This window comes from Falco cherrug, chromosome 19 (genome assembly GCF_023634085.1).
Source record: "Falco cherrug isolate bFalChe1 chromosome 19, bFalChe1.pri, whole genome shotgun sequence".
NCBI classification, from domain to species: Eukaryota; Metazoa; Chordata; class Aves; order Falconiformes; family Falconidae; genus Falco; species Falco cherrug.
The window spans coordinates 1,009,271-1,027,102 of NC_073715.1; the positions used below are offsets into that span (position 1 = coordinate 1,009,271).

The 17,832-nt window shown below is 54.8% G+C and overlaps 2 long non-coding RNA genes across 2 annotated transcripts; both read right to left on the reverse strand.

Annotated features, from left to right (window-relative positions):
• Positions 1 to 405: 405 nt before the first annotated feature.
• LOC129734349 (uncharacterized) lies at positions 406 to 1,356 on the reverse strand. The gene is made up of 3 exons (XR_008729965.1): positions 1,167 to 1,356; positions 636 to 724; positions 406 to 520 (listed from the first exon to the last, which is right to left on the reverse strand). It is a non-coding gene; the product is annotated as an uncharacterized LOC129734349 (long non-coding RNA).
• Positions 1,357 to 11,950: 10,594 nt separating this feature from the next.
• On the reverse strand, positions 11,951 to 15,301 carry LOC129734283 (uncharacterized). The gene is made up of 2 exons (XR_008729946.1): positions 15,198 to 15,301; positions 11,951 to 11,991 (listed from the first exon to the last, which is right to left on the reverse strand). It is a non-coding gene; the product is annotated as an uncharacterized LOC129734283 (long non-coding RNA).
• Positions 15,302 to 17,832: the final 2,531 nt, after the last annotated feature.

Sequence of the window (17,832 nt, forward strand, 5' to 3'; positions counted from 1 at the left end):
GGGGGGAGCGCACTGCAAAGAGGCACCAGGAGCAGTCGGCATGAGCACGGGGCAGTTTGCTCTCCCACCTTCGCCTGGCACCAAAGCTCCCCAGGCTGGCAGAAGCAGCACGCGAGGTGGGGCCATTTCTGCTGGCAGCGGGGAGCCTTTCCTGAGCCCCCTCAGATGGACGGGGGAGGTCTGCACCTCAGCTCTTGCGTGAGGGAACCACAGGGACGTGGGGTGCACTCAGCATCCGCCACCTTCCCCAGGGAGGGGCCCACAACAGGGGAAACAAGCACATAAGAGCCATGCGGCACGTGTCAGGGACCTTGCCGCGTCCCTGCAGCCGGAGTGTCCAGAGGGGAGGTCTCTCCTCCACGGGTGCAGGATCCCTTTCATCCCTTCCCACCAGGGTCTCACCTCTCAGATGTCTTCTTGCCCAAGTCTTTCTGTCTTGTGCCTGGCCCCTGACTTGGCAGTGCAGCAAGGGAAAGCTTCCTCCGTCTCTGCAGCAGCTTGCCAGGATGCGCCTCTGCACCTGGCAAAGGAGGAAACTCAGCAGAGCAGCCCCCTGGGGAGTGCCTTTTGACGGAGCTGTGGTCACCCAGCGCGGGGCAGGGCCTCAGCTGGGCAGCGGAGACCTGTTCCCACACCTTGTCTGAGCCTGGACTTTGCTGCAGCCTTCTTGGCCCAGGCGGACAAAGCCTTGGCCACTGCTCTGCTGACCACCGTAAAGCGAAACCTGGGCAGGAAACGATGACACAGGCTTGAAGGGTGACCCCTACCCTCTGCAGCTTCCCAGCACTAATCCTCACAACTCTCGTGTGAGGCACGGCACCCCTCTTCCTCGTGGCCATGCAGCCATGCATGGGTTTTATTAGCAATCTATCTCCCCCCAACACCAGGCGGCGTAGCTTAAAGCCCTCCCTGTGTGCAGCTGGCTCTCTCTGACGGGAGTGACGGGCAGGCTGGGCATGAGAAACGCAGTGACGCTGCCCGGCCACTCCAGGAGAACACACGTGTAACCCCAACTCATCGTAAGTTAACCAGAAACCAGCCCCTTCAGGTCAGGCCCCCTCCCAGACTCAACGTGCAACGCCAAGCCCCGGCAAGGCACACTCCTGATCAGGAGCTGGGAATCCGCCCGCTCGGTCAGTCGAGGGCTGCAGAGGAAACGCACTCACCTGGGGAAGGCGTGGGCAGGAGCAGCCTGCATCCCCCGAGTGCTGGTCGCTCCACCGGAGACAGCTGCACCGGGCATCCTCAGCCTCTGTAAAGTGACACAGAGCTGCTAGAAGGTTTCCAAGGCACTTTGCTCTTGGCTCCCAAAGGAAGCAGACCTGTCTCCTGCTCCAAAAGGAAGCCACTTTTCCAAACCCCTCCTCCAAATCTTCCGCCGTGAACAGGAGCCCTTGCTCTGCTCCGCAGAAGCTGCACAGCAAACACTGAGACTGCGCAGTAACACTGCCAGCCTTTCTGTAGGGCAAGAACTCAGAAGCTCAGAATAAAACTTCTTTTCCAATGGAGAATTCAGCGTGGGCGAGCACGTGGAAAGGTGTCGGACTGGCCTGCCACGTGCAGGCTGCCCAACGACCATCGGGTTGCTCACCCTTCAAGAGGCTTCCCAAAGTCACTGCATCACCCTCAAAGCCTGAGCAGCTCGCAGTGCTGAGCAGCGCAATCCAGCTGGCCTTGCTCTCCAGCCCTGTGACGCAGTCGCAATAGAACTGCATGCACAGGACATTGTCGGTGAAGGACAGAACGCCAATGTCCTTGAAGGTGAAGGCGAGGCGCTGCCTGTTCCTCAGTTGGAAAGAGTGCAAGAGTATGGTCTCTTGCACACAGCTCTGCACCACGTGCCATGGGAAGGAAGTGGCTCGTGACAGCCACCTGTGGTTCAGCGGCTCGTTCTTGACATCCTCTGCAAGCAGGAGGAACATCGTCACTGGCAGAGCGGGCTGAATTTCTATGTAAAATTAGAAACAAAATGCCAGAGAAAAGGTCGTTTACGGAAACGGCTCTTGGGGAGTGGTTATTTTGGGAGGAGCTCAAGCTGTCCGCCTAACTTTGGAGGGAATTCTCTCCAGAGAAATTCTGAAGTCCTCATTTCTCTGCACCCTTTCTGAAAGGCAGAGAGCATGCACCCCAGCCCCAAACAGGGCACGGGAAAGTGGAGGGCGGCCGTTGTCTTCTCACCAGGAATAACCTCTGTGAGGAACGCGAGCTCCCGCAGAGATAACTCACCAATGTCCAGCTGGGAGACAGGTCTTCAAACCGCGTACACCTCTTCCTCACCTTGGAATCGCTCTTGGACCGTAGCAAAGGTCCCGAGTCCTGTGACCAGGACCCCCTGCCCAGGAAAACGACGCAAAGGCTGACCACAGGGAAGAGCAAAACTCTATCACGTGCCAAAAGCTTTCTCAGACTAGATCTGGGCACCCTTTCGCCCCTGGTTGACCACGAAGCAAGAGCAGGAGAGCTGCTGAGGGACTCCCTGAGAGAGGCCTGCTGTGAATCCTCCGCGGGAGGAGCAGCAGCGCTCCACCTTTCTCGGCCTTGGCCGTCGGGCTGGGTGAGGGTGAGCTTTTCAGCGGCTGCAGGTCTCAGTCGCAGAGTGCAGCGAGGGTGAGGGCAGGCAGAGATCAGGCAGGAGAGGTTGTGGTCACCGAGGACATCCCCAGGGAAACAGGAACTCTGCAGTGACACACTGGGGACACCAGCACACAGGCAGGGACAATATTATGATGTTAGGGACTTCCGGGGGGACACCAGGACTCCCAAAGGGATGTCACTGGGACATTAAAGACACCCACCGGGACACACTGGGACACAAGAACACACGGGGAGACACCACGGCGATATATAGAATGGCCTGGTAATATCTGGACCCCTCCAGGGACACCACTGTGACATTAGGAATTTCCCAGGGATGCCCCCTGGGACATCAGGGACCACCCCCTCACCTTCCCCGGGGACACCAGGACCCCTCCAGGGACAGCACTGGGACATTAAGGATCCCCCTTTAACACAGCCCTACCCCAGGGACAATGTAGGGGCATTAAGGACTCCTCCCGGGACACCAGGACCCCCACAGGACCAGAAGTGCACAAGGGACATACTGGGAACACAAGGACAAACCTGGGGACATCCCTGGGACATCAGGGACACCACGACTGCCCCAGTGACACCACAAGGACATTAAGGACCCCCACAGGGACACCTTGCAACACAAGGACATCCTGGGAGACACCACTGGGACATCATTAGAATAGCCTTTAGGACATCAGGACCCCTCCAGGGACACCCCCGTGACATTAGGAATTCCCCAGGAACCCTGCCCCGGGACATAACAGCCTACCCACTCACCTCCCTGGGGACACCAGGACCACCCCCAGGGACACCCCACAACGCCCCAGGGACACACTGGGACACCAGGACACCACCACCACCACCCCGCCCAAGACACCATTAGGACATCAGGGACATCCCTAGAACCTTAACCACTAGAGCGCTAAGGACTCCCAGAAGGACATATTAGGTCACATGCACCCACTGACAGACACCACTGGGACATCTAGAATGGACTGGGGACATCAGGATGCCTCCAGGGACACCGCTGTGACATTAATGACCCCCACCAGGGACACATTGTGATACACAAGGACCCACTGACACACCACTGGGACATCTAGAATGGCCTGGGGATACCAGGACCACCCCAGCGACATTCAGGACCCCCCTGGAAACACACGACCTGCATCCAGGGAAACTGCAGGGGCATTAGGAACTCCCCCTGGGACACCAGGACCCCCACAGGACACACTGGGACACCCGAATGCCTATAGGGCCACCTGAGAACACTAGGACATCTCTGGAGACATCCCTGGGACACCAGGGACACTCCCGGGGACATTAGGACCCCCCCAGGGACACCCTAGTGACATTGGGGACATTTTGGAAGCAGAAGGACCCTCCACAGAGCACTCCTGGGACATCAGGATCCCCCCAAGGGGACCCTCCAGCAGGTCATTCTCAGTTATCACGCAGAAGCTCCCCCTCGATGGAAGTCCTTAGCAGCAGGGCAGCCCTCAGATCTGCACTGTCAAGGAAACGGAGCCCAAAAAACAGACCCCCCACCCCAAAATGGGAGGACCCCCTCCCCACATGACACTTGATAGTTTAACATTATCCTAGGGGCCAACCAATGTCCTCCTTTTTCTTCTAGTGCCGTGACGACCACGGGTGGTACATGGACGGTCACCTTCTGCCCCATGGGGAACTTAGGGGCCTCCTGCATCAGTAGCACAGGTGCTGCTCCTGCTTTAAGGCATCCAGGCCATCCTGAGCTCACCCCATCCAGCTCTTTGCAGGAGTAAGCTACAGCCCGCCCCTGAGGCCCTAAACAATGTGCCAGAACTCCAAAGGCAATACCTTTTCCCTCACGCTTAAGAAGTGCACAGGTCTTTGTCACATCAGGTAATCCCCATGTGGGGGCCTCCACCAGAGCTCACTTTTTTTCAGATGCTTGAAAGTGGCTTTACCCTCCTCTGTCCCGCCAATAGACCCATGGCAGGAGGTTTTCAGTAGCTCGTACTGAGCTTTCACAAATAAAACACAATTGCCTCCCCAAAGCCGACACCATCCGACCACCCCGAGAAATCCTCGTAGTTCCTTGAGAGTCTGAGGCTCCGCGAGGCAGCGAATAGCCTCCTTCTGTTGGGATCCCAACTGTCTCTGGCCTTCCAGCACTTCAAACACCAAACGTGGAAGTGACTCCTGGATAATTCCATATTCCATATCCACTAATTCCCAAGACATTTAGAAGGCTTATCGTCAGGGAAAGACACAGCTCCCAAGTCCCTGCTGCAACCAGAATATCATCCTATGATCGCAGAACTCTTCCCTGATCATTTTCTGTTCTCCAAATGTCAAACTGCTTTGCCAACTGATTCCCAAAGATTGTCAGGATATTTTGAAAGCTTTGTGGTACAACCGCCTAAGTGTATTGCATTTTCCTTCCTCTTTCTGGGTTTGCGCATTGAAAAGCAAAAGGCTTCTGACTGTCAGTGCCCAGGGGAACACAGAAAAAGGCATCCTTCACATCAAAACCTATACACCATCCCTGTTCCCCTGTAAGGGTGGTTTCATATCTTTATGGATGTGCTACTGCAGGATAAATACCTTGAGGTATGTGATCTGTTGCTCTTAAATCCTGCACCGATCGGCAATCTTGACCCTTGGCCTTTTTCACTGGCAACACAGGGGTGTTGGATTTCGATACACACCCCACCAGCAGGCTGTACTTCAAGAATTTCTGAATTATTGCTACCGACCCATTCCTAGCTTCCAGCTTCGGGCAACACTGTTTCATTCTCAGCGGGGATGATCCAGGCTTTAAGTCAGTCCTTACAGGTTTTGACCTGTGGGATTTTCCAGGAACCTCTCCGGCTCGTACAATAGGAATCACAGCATCTCTGACCTCCGGGTGTATCTTTCTCCTTTCAAGGCAGCATAGCCTGTAATAACAAAGCTGCTGCCTCTCGACACAAAAAGTTTCTGGAATTCAGATTTCTATTTCCTCGTTTTAAAATCAGATTTCTGCTTCCAATTTTTTGGAGTAGATCTCTCCCCAAACAATGCTTTTGGAAGATTTGGCTAATATAAAAACTGATGAGGAACCCACTGTTTTCCCAGCTTCATTGCTAAGAGTTTCAAAAATGGCCAAGTTTCATGGGTCCCTGCCATACCAGCAATGCTTATATCCTCACTGCTTAGTTCCCCTCTAAAGTCTTCTGAACAGAGGAAGTAGCCCCAGGATCTACCCAAAGCTCAACTTCTTCACTTCCCAGCTCCACTTTAACCAGAGGCTGCTCTGGGGAGAGACTCCTCCGCTCCCCCTCATTCCTCGCTTACTGGGAGCAAGGGGGCAGAGGGGCTCCAATCCTTAAGCAGACGGTCTTCTTCTGAACGCCCATCCCTTTTGCACTGTGCACACTGATTATCACCCAACCGAGGGCTGGGCCGCAGTCCCCCCTCTGGGGGCTCTGCCCTGTCCTCAGGACCTTGCCCTCACCCTACCATTTTACTCTGATACCGCCAACAAGCTACAATTTACTCTTCCCTTTCGACTCTCTCTATGACGATCTGCAATGCAAGCAACGTCCAACAGCTTTCCCCTACCTTGAGCAATCACTTCCTTGTAACTTCTGTAACTTTCTTCTAATACCATCCCAGGATTGGCCCACCAATAGAGGGGCCGATTGATCTCATCCCTCTTAAGATTCAGGGTCAGCACTTGTAGAGTTGCGGGCTACCTCCTTCATTCTGTTCTGCAGATCTGGGGGGGGCTCTTGGCTATCGTGCCTAGCCTCGTACCATTCGGACATGGTTATTGCCTTAGCCACAGCATTTTGAATGCCAAATAGAATCCCTTTCTGATACCGAGTCCAAAGCTGCCTGGGTCCGTTAACATGCAGGTCCCAGTTTGGACCAACAGAGGGGAAATGATGCTCCACAGTTCCTGTTTTAACCTCAGCTTCCACATGTATTCTAGCGGCTTGACAAATCATCTCCTTCTCACTACTATCAAATAAAACCTGCAGTACTGCCGCTATATCCTTACACTCTGGATCATCCTGTGTTTTAACCACCATTATTTCAAAAACACCAGCCGCCTTCTCAGGGTCGTCTCGGTAATTTCCTGCGGTTGCTTTGCAATGCTTCAACTCTGTTCTTGAAAACGGGACCGTCACCGTAACGGGTCCTTCATTTCCCACAGCCTGGCGCAGGGGAGCCTGTATCACTTCCCCTGGTCTGGCCCGCTCCCACCCTGCGGCTGGGCTAAAACCTTCTGCCCCACTAAATCGCTCTCCCTCTTCACAGCCACTTTCCCTGCCACCAGCCTCGTCAGCTCGCCTGCCACCACTTTCTCTTACCCTGCTCACATCACTAATATCAGCATCAGAACTCTCTCCCCGTCTCTGCTGGGCTCCAACCATTAACTCTAAACCATTGTCTCTAAACCTCCTTCTTTCTTGTAGTCGTTACAATTTTAAACACCTCTGTCTGATACTACAAGCAGAGCAGACCCTTTTCAACAACCTCTTCTTATCCTTTCCCAAAGCCAAGAGGAAAGGATCTCAGGGAGGTAAATTTATACCACGCTGGTTTTGCCATTCAGAACGGGTCTTTACAGTGGAAAAAGATCAGCATATCAAACTCTGTCCCTTTTCCTTTCCTGCCTTCAAAACAACATCAGCGGTAACATCATACAATAATGCAAACTGCCATTTTCCCCCATCGCCCAGTTTCTACAGAGACCACCCCTGAGTACACTATTGCACTAGGGTGCTTTTAGTTACATTTCCCTCAGAACTACCCCTTAATTCTTCCCAGTGTCCCAAAACACATCCCAGTGGAGACTGCTGTAAAATACCACGGCCGTGTACACTGACCAGGGCCCGTTTCCTTTTAGTGTCCTGAACATTTTATCATACACATGTATAGAAGTATTTTCAGATGTTCCGAGCGCACTCTACTAGACACACACACACACACACACCCCCCATTAATATACTTGAGTATGCCAGGCAGAAATTTTACCAGACACATTGTTTGCAGGAGAGCCCTCAATAACCCAACCCAGCGGGGCTTTTGCCTCTGCTTAGGGGCAGGTATCCCAGACCACCAGGAATGCCTGACATCTTACCGGGGGAACGTTGCTTTGGAGTCGTTGGTCCGGGAATCAGAGGTCTTCCCCAAGAGTCCCTCACTGCCGGCTGGAATTGCTGCGATTCACAGCTCCACCGACGCTCAACAGCAGAGTCTCACCTGGGTCACCAGAAAATGATCCCGTAAAGGCGGTCACGGTGAAAAACCCTCTCAGACTTGATGTGAAGTTTCAGAAGGCGGGCATTCTTTATGACAGCGCTGGGAGCACGGGGGAGTGCTCACCAAGTTACTCGAGGGTACACATTACACACAGCAGAGTACTTGCACGCTCATAGTGCATCACACACGCACACTCTACCGACTTGTCTCCTCTTGTGGCCAGAACTTCCCCGCTCAGAGGCTTTTTTGGGCATCACTCGAGAGAATGAAGTTCTTTTCCCCATCCGCTCTTTGTTCCGTGCCCTTCCCAAGGCTGACTCCCCAGGTCAGTCATCCCTTTGTTCATCACTTCCAACAACTTTAGAGAGGTAGCTTAGCTAAACTTTGTGCCTAGATTTCTTTCACATAGAGCCAAACACGATATTAGAGCTTGGAAACTGGGGAGTTTAGACATCTGGTCCCGTTGCTGAGCCAGCAACCTTCCCTGAACAGATTCCTTGGACAGAAAGGTATATACAGTGCTATCTATACAGTGCCATCAAAACCTTCCCCTGCATACCATGGCTGTCCCTAAAATCCTTCCATCGAGCACCCCAGTCATGCCTAAGGGCCTCCCCATTGCCCCCATCCCATTCCCAATTTCTTCCCTCAAGCCACCCCCCACCCCGCACCCCAGCTCATTTCTAAAATCCTCCCCCGTGCCTCTCGGACTGTCCCCCAACTATTTCCCCTGTGCCCCCAACCCCAGCAGTCCATCTCTACAGTCCTTCCCCCACCCCCCTCCTTTGCCCCCACAACCTTCCCCCTGTACCCCCATCCCACCCTGAGAACCTTCCTCAACACCCCAACCACCCCCCTCCGTCGGGCCCTGCAGTGATTCCACTTGCCCCCAGCCTGGCCCTAACATCCTTCCCCTCACCCCCGTCCTGTCCCTAAAGCCCTTCCCCCCAGACCCTCACGGCCATTCCTAGACTCCTTTCCCCCGACCCCACACTTTCTCCCGTCACTCTTTCTCCCCAGCCCCTGCCGGTCATGCCCTACACTCCTTCCCACAGCCCCCCCTCCCCTCTGTCCCTAAAATCGTTCCCCTGCCCCCCGGCAGCCCCTAAAACCCTCCCTGGAACACCCCTCTCACTACCTACAGGCCTCCCCCGACCCCTCGGTCCGTCACTAAATCCATCCCCCCCCCGCCCCCCCAGGCCTGCTAGAGACTCCTTCCCCCCACCCCCCGGTCCGTCCCTGAAATCTCTCCCCCGGCCCCACGGCCTGTCCCCAACAGCCCCCCCGGCCCCAGCAGGGCTGGCTCTTTACCATCGCGGTGGGAAAGGCGCTCAGGTTCTGCCAAGCATCTCTGCAGCTGCTGCTGTTGGAGGTCACCCTCAGAGGGAGAGGAGGACAGGACAGCCAGTGCCACCAGGGCTCAGCTGCTGGGAGCCCCAGCTTGTGTGGCATCAGGTGGGCCTCCCGCCACGGCCCAGCACAGCCTGCAGGTCCCCTCCGTCGAAGTCACCTCCTCTGGGCCATGGCCGCTCTGGCAGGGCTCTTCCCAAAGCAGCCAACTCTGTTCCTCATGCCGACCGTCAGGCACAGGGGACGCTCACCTGAGAGCAGCTCCTGGCTGCACTGTGAGAGGGGGGCGAGGCCCGGCAGGAGGCCTCATAGCCCTGCGCACAGGATCCCTCTGAATTCAGCTGTTCCATTGCCTCAGGCAGCCAACACAGAAAATGGTGCCGCCGGGCATGCGGTGCCACGGTTTGAAACTCCAGTGCCAAGCCAGAAGGGGGGAAACTGTCAACCCACTTGGTCCTTGATGTCAGAAAGAGCTCCCTTGCCTAGTTTCTTACCCGTTGCAACTCTCAGCTACACCACATGCTTGAGGTTTTTCTGGGCTTCTCTCAGGGAAGGAAAAGGATGCCCAACTGTGTGGATAACTGGCTAGCTGAAAAGGGTCACATAGACATAGTCCAGCTGGCTGGACAAAAATGCACATCGCTCTCAGCCTATCTGAAGTAAAGCAAAATACACTGTCTTTGGCTGTCCTTGTTACACAATAACAGGAAGATTTCGGTGGGAAAAGAATGTTGCAGGTGGGAACAGAAAACTACAGAAGAGAAACTAGGGGCGGGCTTGGTATTTAGGCAACTAACCAATAATGAGCTTAACTTTTGTAATGTGTATGAGCTAATTATAACAAGGCATAAAAGGTGACTGTAAGGGACAATAAACAAAGTCTGCTGATCACTCATATTGAGTGACTGTGTCTTCCCTCCGTCGCGACATTGTACAACATACAGCTCCAGCTGACAGTCAGACCAGAATGACCTTCCTGCAGTGCAGGCGGGCTGCATATCTCCAGTAGCACCCACAGCCCCAGCCTGCACTGCTTTAGAGACAGCAAAGATCCGCACTGATGAGAAACGCTCTCACGCACATGGCATTTCACCTTGTCCACGGATGTGAAACACGGGTTGCTTCGCGAAATTTAATTGTATGGTTTCGTTCCAAGGCAAAACAGACTGTCCAACAACTTTTCACTTACACTAAAAACTATAAATCTTCACCTTCCATATGAACGGATACATGCCAGGATATGTACTGCTGATGAATTTTTTCGCATGTTGCTGGGGAGCAATACCTGCACGTGTTCATCTTTTTGTCCACCTCTACTGGGATTCCCTCTAGCTGGGTACGTTGCATCTCAGGGTTGTATGGAGGGGATTACCTCCAAGCAGCGGGACAGATCACCCCTGTCGCTCCTAAACTGCCTCTGCTGAGCATCTTGGTGCCTCCCACAGTGGTGGCTTGCTCAGGAAGAGGTGGCCTGTGATGGCTCCTCTCCAGTGCACATGCCCACAGGACCACCGAGCAAAGGACTATCCCACACCATCCTCCCCCTCTCTGAGAAAGAAAGCACGTACCTCTCTATGGCTAATCTCCCTTCTGAAGCAGTACAGCTCAGCTGAGACCTCAGACTGCTTTTCTGCAGCACCTGGGATTCTTACCAACACTGTCTCCATGGACTCTACCCGGACTCAGTTTTGTGCAGAGGAGGTGTTTACTGCCGCATGCGCAACAGCAACGGCAAGGGCAGGCAGCGCAGCGATCTCCTGTTACCGAACGTGCTGCTCTGGGACTCCCAAACAGGCGGTCAGTTATAGCCCTGGCAAAGTTCTCCAGCAAAGCCACCCCCGATTTGTACCCACCTCAGCTGTACAAACACGGTGTAACCAGACGCGCAGCGGCTCTTTACCTCCAGCACTGTATGTCCCTTTCCTTCCCATGTCACCACCACCTGCAAAAGCGCTCACGGAAATGAGCAAACCCCACCCGCCAGAAAGAGGCAGGGCTTTCAAAGGGAAGGAGGGTATTCAATGGAAGCTGCAGATGTGCCCTGCCTGGAGAAGGCACCACTGGCAACCCCTCCTCTGTGAGAGCTGGGGAGATGCAGAGGGGGAGGAAGGCAGGCGTCGGGGAGGAACTAGAAGCCCTGGTTTGCTACTGCTGCAGTAGCCCTGGCTGTGGGGACAATAGAGCTCGCCATGAAATGACGATCAACCAAAATATTTCAGAGGGGCACAGCAGGGAGCACAAGCTGCTGGGCGTCAGCAAAGGGCTGTGCTCAGCTTCTCTGCGGCACGTTGTCATAGGCAAGGTGAACACGAAGCACAGGGAGGATCTGCAGTTCTACCTGCCTTGCAGGGGCTTGGCCTGAGCTCCCCCTTTGCAAACCAAGTCACCCTCCCACCACACCGCACAATCTCTGCTTCATGTACGTCCCAGCAACTGGGGTACCACATGCAGAGAAATCTGAGAGGTCCCCCCTGGTCACAGCTCTAGTCATCACTGGTTCCAACAACTTCTGATGCTCAGGGTGTCCCCTGCGCCCTGGGTCCTCCCTCCAGGCGCCCCTCCTCCTCTCCATTTGCCCTGGAGTAGACGAACTCAACATCACACCCATCCTGGGGAGATTTAAGCCCCAAAGAGCTCAGAACTGCCTGAAGCCAGCACAAAAGCCTATCTTCTCTCTGAGAGTTGCAATGTCCTTACACCCTCCCTGTCCTTCCCGTCTCGATCAGAAACCAAACAGGGGAAGCGGTGCACGCAGATACACAGAGAATACTGAATGGGACACACTGGCTCCTCTTCCAACTCCTTTATTGTCTCAAAGGTGTTTTCATTCTGTTGGAGGAAAAAGAGAGAAATATGTAGAGTCCCCAGGTTTATCCCTGGTAAGCACTTTCACATGTTCATTTAGTAAGGCAGATTAGATTGATTCCTCAGAGATTTTTATTTTTTTTTTGGGGGGGGGGGGGGAGGGCGGGGGAGGAGGGGATTATAATGAACTCATTCAGTTTTTAAATCAGGCTTAGGAGCCACAACTCACTGGCTACGAATACATGTACACACATGCGTGTACAGGACAGCACAGAATACTCTATTTACTCATATGCCTCTGAAAAGACATTTTTTTTTCTATTATTTGTTGTTCTCTGCATCATTTATGGCTGGACTGCATGGACAAGATGGTTTTCTTAATTCTGTGAAAACACTTGCATCTATTGATGCCTGCACCTCTAAACATAGTGATATGGTCATACAGCCAAATCTGCAAAGCGCATTACTGTTCTTACACCATTCTGGGCATAGCAGGCATACCCATAGAAACACCCCTGATGGCCTAATGGTCATGCCTATTTACACATTTATTTCTGCTGTTTCATCCTCTGTAAAGAACAAGTGCTCCTTTCCTCGACCTGTCTCAGAACAAATCTGAATACTTAAGGAATCAAAACAGATGAGTCGGCCAAAGGAAAATTTAAACATACTTACTTTAACAACGCCAAGGAGTTATTACTAAAATGCAGGCACTTTGACAGCAGGTATCTTACCAGTGCTGTGCAAAGTGACACAGAAAAGCCTCAAGAAAAATCTACTAGAGTTTGGGTCAATCCACTAAATCCCAGCACAATGGCTCAAGGGTAAGGGCACTTCAAAACAGAATGTGTCCTGAATCAAGTTAGGAAGAAGACAAAGAACATATCCTGCTGGGAAGATCATTAACGATTAGGAAAACTCGACCAGGCTACTATAAATTTGTCCCAGGTTAGAAAAGGCCAAGAATCTTTCAAAGGACACTACAAAAAAATAACATTTAAGACAAAAGGCAGTGTAGGACCAAATGGAATTAAAAGGAGTCCTAGAAAGTAAATCTTTCAGTGATAAGCAAGCAAGGCTAATAACAATCTAGGGCATAGAAAAGATTAGCTCAGCACCAGGATGCACAGCAGATAGGAGAGCAAATTAGTTCTGTCTTACCAAAAGGTAAATGGGGGGGGAATCTGTACTTAGTGTTTCTCTTTATTTTTCCTGCATCTAATTTTTAACTGTTAAAAGAAATAACACAAAAGCTTTATTTTTGCTAATGCCAGGCAACCAGAATCTGGAATTTAAATTAATCCTTTACACACTGCCATTTGGGGATCATTTCTACCAGATCCAACAAGGATACAAGGGATAGGACAAGAGGAAAAGGCCTCAGGCTGCCCCAGGGGAGGTTTAGATTGGACATTAGGAAAAAATTCTTCACTGAAAGGGTTGTCAAGGCCTGGAACCAGCTGCCCAGGGAAGCTTCAGGGTGGCCTCACCACCCCTGGAGGCATTTCAAAGAGGTGTAGATGTGGTGCTCAGGGACACAGTTTAGTGATGGACTTGGCAGTGTTGGGTTAATGGCTGGACTCAATGATCTTAAAGGACTTTTCCAACCTAAATGATTCTATGATTCTATGCTGTTCAAAGTGACCTACAGTCTTCCTTCAAAAAAGAGGGTTTATACTGCTGTTTCAATTGTTCTGGTTATCGGGTAATCCAGCCTCATAGCACTCTTTAAATTAAAGTTTACAAGCACCGAGATATTCCCCAGTGACTGCACTTTAGCTAGTTTGATATTAAGCTAGACATTTTTCTTAACGGGATTAGCAGCATACCTCAAGCTATGTTTGAACATATATTCTTAGGTGAATGGGAGATACTACCAGCTTTTCATTAGACAGAACATATGAGTATTTTAAAAAGCCAAACTCTAACAGAATACACAGCACAAGCATGTCTTTCTGCCAAGATATTTTCTATTAAGTAAATCAAATGCATATGTTCGTTCTCTCCCTCTTCTGTCCATACTTAAAATCCAGGCAAATTTGCAGAACAGCGCAAAGAGCAAGGTGTTAGAACTTAGAGAGAAGACCCACAACTTCTCTCGCACATGCTCTTCTGCTACCTGTAGCTACGTGCTTACCTTTGCACTCACATTTGTTACACAGCACACTTTGGTGCCCGGGAATTTGATTGATTTAGATTCGCCCTGACAGAAGGAAACCTTTTTTCTTAACCGTTTGACCTTGTTTCACTTCTAACTGGAAGATCAGTCCTGCCAGGAAGGAGAGGTGAAACCTCACGACAGCTGCAGGGTGAATAATCTCTCTTCAAACTCTAAAACTCTGCGTATCAAGTTTCCTTTACAATTTGTACTCCACCGGGCTATTAAAAATCTATGAAAAGCACAGCAAGAAATCAAGCCGACCGCCAGTACAGAAGGTGCCAGCAGCTCCTCCTCGTTTCGCGAAAATCCAGCCCTCACCCTGAGGCTGCGGGACCAAATCCTGTGCAGCTGGAAGCGGCAGCGAGCCCTGGCCCCGGGGAAGGGCAGCTCAGCACCCTGCAAGGACGAGGCGCATCGCTCCGCTCCCCGCCACCCCGGGATGCCACACAGCCCCGGCGCCGGGCAGCGGCGGCAGCACGGGCTCGCTGACGGTAACGGCGACCCTCCTGCCTCCCCCGAACGCGTAACGAGAGGCGAAAGCACCGTCCGGGCCGGCGGGCAAAGCACCTGGAGCCGCATCTCCCACCCCGGCAGGCCCGCCACCCGCCGGGCCGCCACCCCCCTCGCACCCAGACGGGGGGCGAGCCCCGGGAAGGGCCGCTGCCGCACCGGGACGTCGCGCAGCCCCTCCGAGCGCCGAGCCCGGCCGGGGCTGGCAGCGACCGTCTCCTCGGGACCCGATGCTGCCGTCCAACGGCCGGATCCCATCGCCCGCCGCGCAACGGATCGAGCACCCGCACGGCCGAGGGACCAGCTACGCGTGTCTGCGGGGACGGGAGCTGGGGGGCAAACCCACAAAGCTAGCACAGCTCTTCGCGACAGGAAAATACTTTATACCCCTGGAAAAACCGTTTACGATGACCTTTAGTCACACTTAATCCTCACTGGGTCTTACGAGCCTCGTCCCCATTTAAAGGCACAGCGGTCTTTACTTTCACTCAAGTGTTCATGCACAGTTCAAGTAATTTCTGTTTGGTCCCATTAACCAACTGGTTCTCCTTGAGCTTACCTTGTGCCCCAGCTTGCCCCATGGCGTCTGTTCCCCCTCCCGAGGCCGTGTGCTGCCAAGCGCCTGCGACACGCGCTGTCCTCCGGACCCGCTCCGCTGCTTCGCTGCAGACACATCTTGCCTCTACGCTGCCACTTAAGGCGCAGAGCTGCCTTCTGCTGACCACCGACGTGCAAGCCGTCGGTCCGCAACGCTTCCCGGGGCGCCGGGGGGCTGCCTGCGGCGCGGCGCGGTGCGGGGCCGGGGGCGGCTCTGCGGGGGCTGCCGGCGGCTGAGGCGGAGCCGCGAGTGCGGAGCCGCAGCGCAGCCCCCGCGTTCGCCCCCTGCGCAGGGCTGCCCGCTCCCTTCCCTGCGCGCTCCCCGGCGCTCGCCGCCTCGCTCCGGCCTCTCCCGGAGAAGGGGTCCGCTCTCCGGCTGGCCAACGCCTGCCCCGAGCCGGGCACGGCCAGCGCCGCCGTCGCAGGAGCGTGTCGGGCCGAGGGGCGGCGGCGAAACGTCTCGAACCTCGGCAGCGACAGCCCCGACCGCGCGGAGACCCGGCAGCGAGCCCGGGCCCCCCGCGGGAGGCGGCTCCGGCTGACCGGCACCTTCACGCCGCACTCGCGGCCTCTGCCGCGGTCGTGCCCGTCCTCCGCAGCCGCTCGGGGGGCGCCCGTCACCCGCAGCTCCCCCGGCTCGCCCGCGCCGCTCCCGCAGCCGCCCCCGGGCAGGGCGGGGGGGGGACGGCGGAGCCCTCCCCGGCTGCCGTGCGGGCTCTGCGGCCCGGGCACAGCGGCCCCGCCGGCGCACCCCGCAGCGAGCGCACCGCGGCGCGGGGGGGCGGGGGGGCGGCCACCGGCTTCCAGCCGCCGGCTGGCCCCGACGGAGGGGCGGGCGGGGTCGCTCCAGCCCGCGGCACCGGTGCCGGACCGCCCGCCGGCCGGGAGGGGTGTCCCCCCGCCCCGGGTGGCCCCGCGCCCCCCGAGCCGCCCCCCTCTCGCAGCCCGGGCTGCTGCCGAGCTCCGCTGCCGAGAGCCCGAGCGAGATCGCTGCCCCCCGGGCCCCGGTGCCCACCCGGCGCTGGAAAAGCACAGCCCCCTGCGGCGGGCTTACAGGCACCAGGGGCTGGGGGCTGCCTCTGCCTGCCTGTGCGGGTGTGTACACCGCATAACCCAGCGCTGACCCTACCTGCATGCACACGTGTGTGTGGCGGGCATGCCCGCTCGGCACGCGTGTGCCCACTGGAACACACTTCCTTGGCCGGAGCCGGGGGGGGCTGCAGCAGCCTCCCCTCTCTCCTGGGCTGGTACTGTAATAAGTAACTAAAGGGAATTTGCTGATCGACCAAGGTAAGCAAGAGGAAGGAACCCATCGTGGTGGCCTTAAGAACGTCCTGTTTAACAAGAAGAGACGTTTCCACAATGTTATCTTGCTGCACCAAACATGGGAACGTCCTGTCTGACGAGAAACCAGGATAACAGAAGCAGCAGAGGGGCTACTGAAGGTGTCAGAAGCGACCTCGGGGAAGAGAAAAAGAGCTGCTCAGCTTGCTTGAATTTGCGCACCGCTGGTGGAGCAGGAGACTCCCCGGCCGCCCAGCGCTGTTTTGCTTACTTGTCGCTTGCTTTAATAAATCACATTTTCTAATTGGCCAGTCTCTGCCATTTCATTGGACAGGTGAACTCTAACAATTTTGGTGCCGTGACTCGGATAAGGGCAATCTGGCCTGAGGTCCGTGGCAGGGGAGGCGCCCCGCTGGATAAGCGGCCCTTGTCAGGGGCCCTTGTCAGGGTGCTTCTGCGCCAAATCCTTTACCAACGAACCTCAAATGTGACAGTACGCAAATAAAACCGGTTACCCCATAACCTTTGTGCACGAAGCCCGAATGAAGACGCAGGACGCGTGAGTATAGGCCGGTTCACCGTTCGGTTGGGGTTGGGCATCCTGAAGCGTGCTTGTGTGCGACGCCCAGGGAGGGCGAAGTGAGTGCGGACCCTCAGTAGTGCGGTTTCCAGACCCCGCGAGGGGCTGCGCCACGAACCAGGGGAAGCGAGTGCGTGAGTGAAAGAAGGCGCCTCGGAAGACGGGACAGAGGAAAAGCAAGCCCTCTGATCCCATGGGTGGTTCTGGGGTCCAGATTAGGCTCCCACAGATACCACCGGAGAGTCCGCTAGGACTCATGGTAAAATTTTGGGATGCGTACCCTTCTAGGCAGGGTAAGAGTAAAGTAAGATTGATACACTACTGTATGGAAGTTTGGGGTGGGAAACAAATCAGGGGCGACCACCTCTACCGACCAGTCTTCGGGGCACCTGAAGACTGGATATGCCGGGCTTTGAATATATATGTGAATTCAAAAGACCCCTTTAGCCCGGAGGAAAGTGAGTATGCTTCCTTATGGGTAGGGTCTGAAACTAGGGCCCTTTTGTTCCCGTTAAAAGAAAACAAAGGGGGGAAAAGAAGAAGAATAGAAGTGAGGATGAGATCCCTACCTCTCCCCCTGCGTATATACCTCCACCGCCGCCCCCCCCCCCCCCCCCCCCCCCCCCCCCCCCCCGCAGCAGCCTCTTACCACCTCCCTCACTCCCCTCCCGCTGCTATCTAGACCCTGTGAAAGTGTTAAAGTATCGGGGTCAGTTTGTACAAAGCCCCGTCG